We start from the raw sequence: 7,677 nt of genomic DNA, 5'->3' as shown, positions 1-7,677 counted from the left end.
CAGAAGATGCCCCGAGCGCTATCCGGGTAACAAGAACCACCTATGAAGCCAGCAGACTTGTCTGGGCAGGGCGGAAGCGACCCGCCGAGGTGCCTTCCTGACGTGTTTTTCCCGCTACAAACCGACGCCTCACAGAAGCCCCGGCCCCGGCCCCGGCCCCGGCCGGCGCTTCTGACCGCCAACTCTCACCGCCGTGCCTGCGCCAGGAGCCCTCCCGCCCCGCCCGCGCTCCCTCCCGCACACCCTCCGCCGTCCCGCCGTGCGACCCGCGCGGGCACACCGGTGCCCGAGCGCTCGGCAGAGGCGGCGGAGGCGGCCGCGCTCTCCCGAAGCAGCGCGGCTGCTCCCGGCGGCCACAGGCCGCCGCCCGCCGGCGCCCCCTGGCCGCGGCAGCGGCTCCGCTCCGCTCCCCGGCGCGGCCGCTGCCACCGCCTCCTTTTGGGGCGGGCTCTGGGCCCGCCTGTAGGCGTTTGCGGGGGAGAAAGTAACATGGTGGCCGCTTCCTCCACAAACAGGAGCGGCGGCGGGTCCGGCGGCTCCTGAGGCGGCGGCGGGCGCGGGGAGGAGCTGCGGGCCGCGAGCGCCGCGACCGTCGGGGCGGACGAGGAGCGCCCGGTGGCGGCTGCCGGCGGGCGAGCCGGCGGCAGGTGAGCGGCCGCGGCAGGGAGGTAGGGAGGGAAGGAGGGAGGGAAGGAGGGAGTGAGGGGGCCCGACAGACGGGGAGCGGGCGCCGGACCCGGCGCCTTGTCCGCCTTCTGCCGCCCGCTCCTCGGGGCGCGGCGGGCAGCCGGCGCTTCGGCGGGGGCACCCCGCTCCTGCCCCCCGGCCCCTTCCCTCTCCTCTTCCACCTCCGGAGGAAACTTCCCTCCTCGCCAGAGAGGGAAGGAGTTTCGGGGTGTTTCCCTGTCGCCGAGCCGTTCCCCGGGAAGGGCTGCTGCCTCTCCTCTTTCCTTTGCCGCCCTGCCCTGGCAGAGCTTCCGCGCGCGGGGCCGGGAGGGCGGAGGCGCTTTCTGTTTTGTTTTATTTTATTATTATTATTTTAATTATTATCATGACTGTTTTAAAATTCTCTGCGCCCGCCCACCGCGGCTGCCCGTCGGGGAGCGCTCGGCCTGCCGCGGCCGCCGGTGGAGGGGGGGGGGGGCGGCGGCGGCGCAGGTGGCAGGCGCTGCAGGTGAGTCCCCGGGCAGCTCCCTCCTTTATTTCTCCATTTTCCTCTCCCTTTCCATGCTCCGGCTCCTCCCCCTAGGCTCCGGCGTCAGCGGGTTTAACCCTTGCGGGGCGGGGAGGCGAGGCGCGCTCCCGGACAGCGCTCGGGCGGGGGGTCGGCCCCCGGGCGGTGGGTGCCCGGAGTTTTGGGCCGTCGGGGCTCGCCCGTTCCCGAGCCGAAATGGAGCCGGTGAGCAGCGGTTTTGCCGCTCTTGGGAGGAGGTTCGAATAGCAGGGAACGTCTTTCCCCCTCTCCACCCCCCAAGCCGGTGATAAAGGCACCATTACTAACAGTCATGCACTGTATCATCAAGATGTTATTAAACTTACAGTTTAGTTTCGCAGATTTTTAAAAAGAAAAAGAAAAAAACAACCAAAAACTAGAGCCATAACTTTTAATCAACTTGTGCTATCGTCTGGGGCTATCTGATGTGTCCTTGCTGCATGACTGGATAATTTGCGTGTCAACAGGATTTGGTGATTTGCTAGGGCCCTCTGATGTCAAATAGGGAAAAAAATTATTTACAGAAGCTGTCAGAAGCTTTAAAATTGATGTAAGCTGATTAACTGTGCTGTTAATGCCAAACATGATCTTCCAAAGTGCCCGAGCACAACTAAACATGTTGTCGATGCTGCAATCTCAGAAAGGATGCAAAAACTGAACAAAATTATATTAAGTCTAAATTAAATGCCTGTGCTATACCTATCTTTTTAATGCAATTTTCTCTTTCGCTGTTAAGATCAAGCATGTTGCAAACACGGACTGTTGTGCTGGTTTCAAACTTAATGCCTGTGGCTAAACTTTTAGATCTGCATGAGAGGTTAGCTTGTAAACAAACAGGATGTTTGATCTTCTTTCGTTTTTTCTGTAAGCTGTGTTAGCGTGACTTCACTAGTATTTTCTTGACTAATTGTGATGTTTTTAACCAAGTTAAATTTGAGCTTGTACTTGGACATATTAGTAAAAAGAAAATTATTTGCTTTTAGTTACTTTTGTTGGCTATTTTCTTGCATAGACTAATGTCGTGGTTTAGCCCAGCTGGCAACCAAGCACCACGCAGCTGCTCGCTCACTCCTCCCTGCCCCAGTGGGATGGAGGGGAGAAAAATTTAACAAAAGGCTCAAGGGTTGAGACAAGGACAGGGAGGGATAACCCACCAGTTATGGTCATGGGCAAAACAGACTGGACTTGAGGAAAAATCAGTTGAGTTCACTACCAATCACATCAGAGAGGATAATGAGAAACAAAGCTAGATCTTAAAAAAACGCCTTCCTCCCACTGCTCCTTTTTTCCTAGCTATATTTCCTCCCCGGAGCGGTGCAGGGGGATGGGGAATGAGGGTTGCAAGTCAGTTCCTCACACGTTGTTTCTGCTGCTCCTTCCTCCTCGGGGGGAGAACTCTTCACACTCTTCTCCCTCTCCAGCATGGGGTCCCTTCCCATGAGAGACAGTTCTCCACAAACTTCTCTGATGTTAGTCCTTCCCACAGGATGCAGTCCTTACCCATCAGACTGCTCCGGCGTGAGTTTTCCCACAGCGTCACGGCTTCTTAGTGTGTAGTCACCTGTTCTGGTGTGGAGTCCTCCATGGACTGCAGAGCCTTGTCTGCTCCACCATTAATCTCCAGCAGCGTGGGGTCCTTTTCCATGGAAGACAGTCCTCTGCAAACTCCTTTGGGTGCAGCCACGGGCTGTGGGTGGGTCTCTGCTCCAGCATTAATCTCCACAGGCAGCAGTAGGGCCACCTGCCATTCCACCATGGGCTGCAGGGGAATCTCAGCTCCGGCACACCTCCTCCTACTCCATCTTCACTGACCTTGGTGTCTGCAGAGTTGTTTCTTTCACATCCCCCTCCTCTCTCTGCTGCAACCACACTGGGCCTGGCAAACCTTGGTGGTCCCAGCAGGACAAGCCTCGCTACCAAAACACCACCACACAAACCCAGCAGAACTAAACACAAAGTTAGTAAAAGCTTTTGCGTTGCTTTTTAAGGTAGCAAGTTAGAAAATAAGGCAGTAAACAACTTCTGTGTTTTGGGGGAAAAAAATGATGATGGAATGCAAATTACTTCATCCTGTTAGATAGCTTGAGAATGCTTTTACATTTGACTGAAAGTCTTTGTTAAGAATTTTTTAAATAATTGACTGACAGGCTGCTTTTTACCATTCAAGTGGATATGATCTTTTTACCAATCAAGTAGATTGGCTGGATGGTCGCACTCAAAGGGTTGCAGTCAACAGTTCAATGTCTAAGTAAAGGCTGGTGACGAGTGGTGTTCCTCAGGGGTCTGTACTGGGACCAGTGCTATTTAACATCTTTGTTGGTGACATGGACAGTGAGATCGAGTGCACCCTCAGCAAGTTGGCAGGTGACACCAAGCTGTGTGTTGTGGATGCACTGGAGGGAAGAGACGCCATCCAGAGGGACCTTGACAGGCTGGAAAGGTGGGGCTGTGAGAACCTCGTGAAGTTCAACAAGGCCAAGTGCAAGGTCCTGCACGTGGGTCAGGGCAATCCCATGCACAACCACAGGCTGGGCAGAGAATGGACTGAGAGCAGCCCTGAGGAAAAGGACTTGAGGGTATTGGTTGATGAGAAGCTCAGCCTGAGCCAGCAAGGTGCGCTGGCAGCCCAGAGAGCCAAACGTATCCTGGGCTGCATCAAAAGAAGTGGGGCCAGCTGGTCAAGGGAGGTGATTCTGCCCCTCTGCTCTGCTCCCGTGAGACCCCACCTGGGATACTGCACTACTGCTCTGGAGTCCCCAACACAAGAAGGACATGGAGCTACTGGAGCAGGTCCAGAGGAGGGACGCAAAGATGATCTGAGGGCTGGAGCACCTCTGCTATGGAGACAGGCTGAGAGAGTTGGGGCTGTTCAGCCTGGAGAAGAGAAGGCTCTGGGGTGATCTTATTGCAGCTTTCCAGTACTTAAAGGGGGTCTACTGGAAAGCTGGAGAGGGACTTTTTACAAGGGCGTGTAGTGATAGGACAAGGGGCAATGGCTTTAAACTGAAAGAGGGCAGATTTTGATTAGATCTAAGGAAGAAATTTTTCACTCTGAGGATGGTGAGGCAGTGGAACAGGTTGCCCAGAGAAGTTGTGGCTGCCCCATCCCTGGAAATGTTCAAGGCCAGGTTGGATGGGGTTTTGAGCAACCTGGTGTAGTGAAGGGTTTCCCTGCCCATGGCAGGTGGGTTGGAACTAGATGATCTTTGATGTCCCTTCCAACCCTAACCATTCTATGATTCTGTGATTCTGTCTCCAACTCTCACAGCTTACTTTGACTCACTTCTCAGGTAGATTTGAAAGAACAGATTTTCTTCTCTTCTTTGACCTTTCAAAACCAAACCAGAGTCTTGGCTTCACCTGAACCAAAAAAGGGCACTTCAAAACCTACAAGAAGCAGTCGAGGAGATCTGGGCTCCCAGAAGGCACTTAACCACTGGGCTATTGTCTCCTGACTTTCTCTTCACTGTTTTATTTTTGTTACAGGCTACTATATTTGGCTTTGCTCCAGTGAAGTTTCCAGTTACAGAAAGGGTTCTTTAACAAATGGTGTTTCCAGGGCTGCAGATGTTTCACTCATTACATAATACTGAGCATGGCTAACCTTTAAAGCTGGTGACTGGGGCAGTAAGTGCATTTTGTGAAGCACTTTCCTTGCTCCGAGAATTATTTTTATGGTGGTTGTCCTTGTTGTTATAATATTTTATCTCTTGGACTATTTTCTTTGCAGCTTCTAGAACAGTTGCTGTCTTCTGTTCTGTGAAAGAACAGTTTGGGTACAAAACTGCTGAAACAAGTTTAAACTGGTTTATTAAATGAGTGTAGCTGGACTGCTTGCTGATTATCGTTCTTCCCTTCTCACATCTTCTGCATTTCTGTTTTCTGTCCTTGGCAATCGCACTTAATTTACTGGTACCAAACTTGCCTTCGTTGATCCCAGCTGCCTCTCCTCTGGACTCTGTAGGTCACTTCAGAATTTGCTTTTCGGCCTCACATGACTGTGTGCTGCTCCAGTTTTTATACCATTTGACAACTCGAAAGTACTGTGCAACAGGAAAACTTGAGGCTTTGGTCAACCTGGTGTAGTGGAGGGTGTCCCTGCCCCGTGGCAGGGGGTTGGAACTAGATGATCTTTGAGGTCCATTCCAACCCAAACCATTCTATGATATGAAATGCTAATATTGGCTTGCTTACTTGACTTCTGACTTCTACGTTAAAATAGTTACTAGCACACATAGATGCTTATTACTGATAAAATCTCAAAAATTGATTTTTTAAAAAAAATTGTCTTATACATTAAGACGGGCATTTTCCTAAATACTTATGGATCAGTGTAACGTTACATTTGGCTGTTCCTTCTTTGATTAAGGTTGGTCTCTCTATAGCCTGAAGTAAACTTAATCAGATATTCTTGGTCTGTATCTTACATGTTTGTTTTCTTATTTGAAGATTGTGTGTGGGATTTCTTTCAGATCAACTTTGTATTTTTGTTTTTCAATGAAAACCATCTAACTTGAGCAATCTCAGGATATCCAAATGGTGGTATGGATAACATCCCTCTGACTCAACATGTATGAATTCTAATTTGGAGTAGTAGTACTACATATTGTTGAAATATAGTGCTTGAAATAGTATCTTTTTAAGCTTGGCTCTTTCTTAGGTCTGCCTTTGACCAGTGGAAAATTGGAATTCAACCTCGATACGCTTTAAGGACAAATAAGTTCCAGTGTTAGCCTTGATGCACATGTCTGGGTTTGCCTAAAAATGCAATAGGAGAAAAGTCTCAGCAGAATGAGGTAGGAAAGATATATTGCCAAAGTAGTAAGAAGAAGGTAGTCTTGTAAGATCATGTAAGATCAGAGGTCTTATTTGTTAAGCTTTCAGATAAATTTGAATGACAGCCGTAGAGCAGGATGTGTAAAGACTAGCACGTTTAGTGGTCTTACTGGTTTCGTATAGCAGTTTCGTATAGTTTCCTTTCTGACTGACTTAGCCTTCTGACTGAAATAGTAACAAAAAGCACCTGTAACCTCTAAATCTGGTATCTTTATGTAGGGTGCACTGTAGCAATCTATGTGGTAGGACAATTTTTTTTTTTCCTGTCCTTGCTAGTCATCCCAGGCATGGATTACCTGCCTTCAGCATGCTGCTTTCTTGATTACTATTCAAGATACTGAAGATCTTGGTGTAGTAAAATAGTTTGTGGGAATCATAGTCATAGTTACGAAATTGCTTCCCATGTGACTTGCCAGACAGTTGTCCATTACTGCTTATTCAAATCTGTAAAATGAGAATCAGTTTGCTGCACTGTGTATCATGAGACCTGCTTTCCTCCTGTGGTGCTTCAGACTGTAAACAGAAGTCTTTGGATTTTTTTATCTACTTTTGAGCTTCTGTCTTGTTAAAAGAATCATCCCTCTCTCAAAATTGTTGCCCTCAGTTATGCAGAAATATGATGCTGCTTCTTCCCTGTTGGATAAAAAAGTAGTGTTGGAAATGCTCCACACCTGTGATGGTAATCAGAGTGCTTTCTTTCTGCAAATTCGTGGAGGTAAAGGCTCACAGCTCTGATCTTTGTGCAAATGGTTGTTAGAGTGAAGTGAGTTAGTTCAATACTGTTTCTGAACTACAACATAGGTTCTCGTGGAGTGTGACTGTTTCACGTTCGGTTGTTCTTGTGACTGCATCTGTCACAAAACATGTGCGTACAGACTTACTTATTCTAAAGTTTCAGGAATACAGTTGCATTGTGCTATGCGTTCCAAGCTGGAATAGAGCAGAAAGTTTTTTCTTGGTTAATATTTCACTCTAGTCCTTTGTTTCTGCTTACAGGCTCTTCAAGGGTATAAATGTGGTCCTGATGTTGGCTGTTTGCTTTGGCAGACAGAAAACTTGAAAACAGTTTTTCAGAATAGCAAATATTATGATCATGTTCTCTGTTTATGCATGTGACTCTTTGTTTTCTCTTTTTTTTTTTTTTGAAGAGCACCAAACTCAAGATTTGAGAACAGTAAAAATGTACCCGTGATTTCTTGCCTAAAGGTTGGCTTATGTGTCAATAAGCATTCCGTTTGCTTTGTTTCAGTTAAATGAAGTGAGACAATTTTGCCTTATTCTGCTTTCGTCTTCACATTTTGTGACACTTCAGTTCCTTTCCTTTACTCTCAAAAACGTCTCTAAAAAGACTTGATGCTTTTCAAGCATCAACTAAGAGCCTGTGTTTTTCTGTCTAAAAGATGTTAAAAATAGTGTAAATCAAGGATTGACTTGCAAATTAAGTTGTTCAGTTCTGGTAGCAAAAGCTGAGTTTACACTTACAAGTCTCCAAAGTAGTAGAGGCTTTCTTCCTGTCAAAATGAAAGTGTTTTCCAGTTGTGAACAAACTGCAGCTCTACTACAAAACTTAGATAGGCAAAGAATCCCATGTTTTCGCTTTCTCTCTGAACCTACACATTTCAGTGATA

At 48.2% G+C, this 7,677-nt stretch overlaps 1 protein-coding gene across 1 annotated transcript in view; it reads left to right on the top strand.

The window, feature by feature from the left end:
- The first annotated feature begins 625 nt into the window (after positions 1–625).
- DENND4C (DENN domain containing 4C) overlaps positions 626–7,677 on the top strand; it is an 84,489-nt gene continuing 77,437 nt past the window's right edge. Inside the window, exon 1 of the mRNA XM_086629129.1 lies at positions 626–647. The gene's annotated coding sequence lies outside the window, so the exon portion shown is untranslated. The remainder of the gene's footprint in view (positions 648–7,677) is intronic.

This window comes from Tauraco erythrolophus, chromosome Z (assembly GCF_009769465.1).
Source record: "Tauraco erythrolophus isolate bTauEry1 chromosome Z, bTauEry1.pri, whole genome shotgun sequence".
NCBI lineage: Eukaryota > Metazoa > Chordata > Aves > Musophagiformes > Musophagidae > Tauraco > Tauraco erythrolophus.
This window is presented reverse-complemented; position numbering and strand designations above follow the sequence as displayed.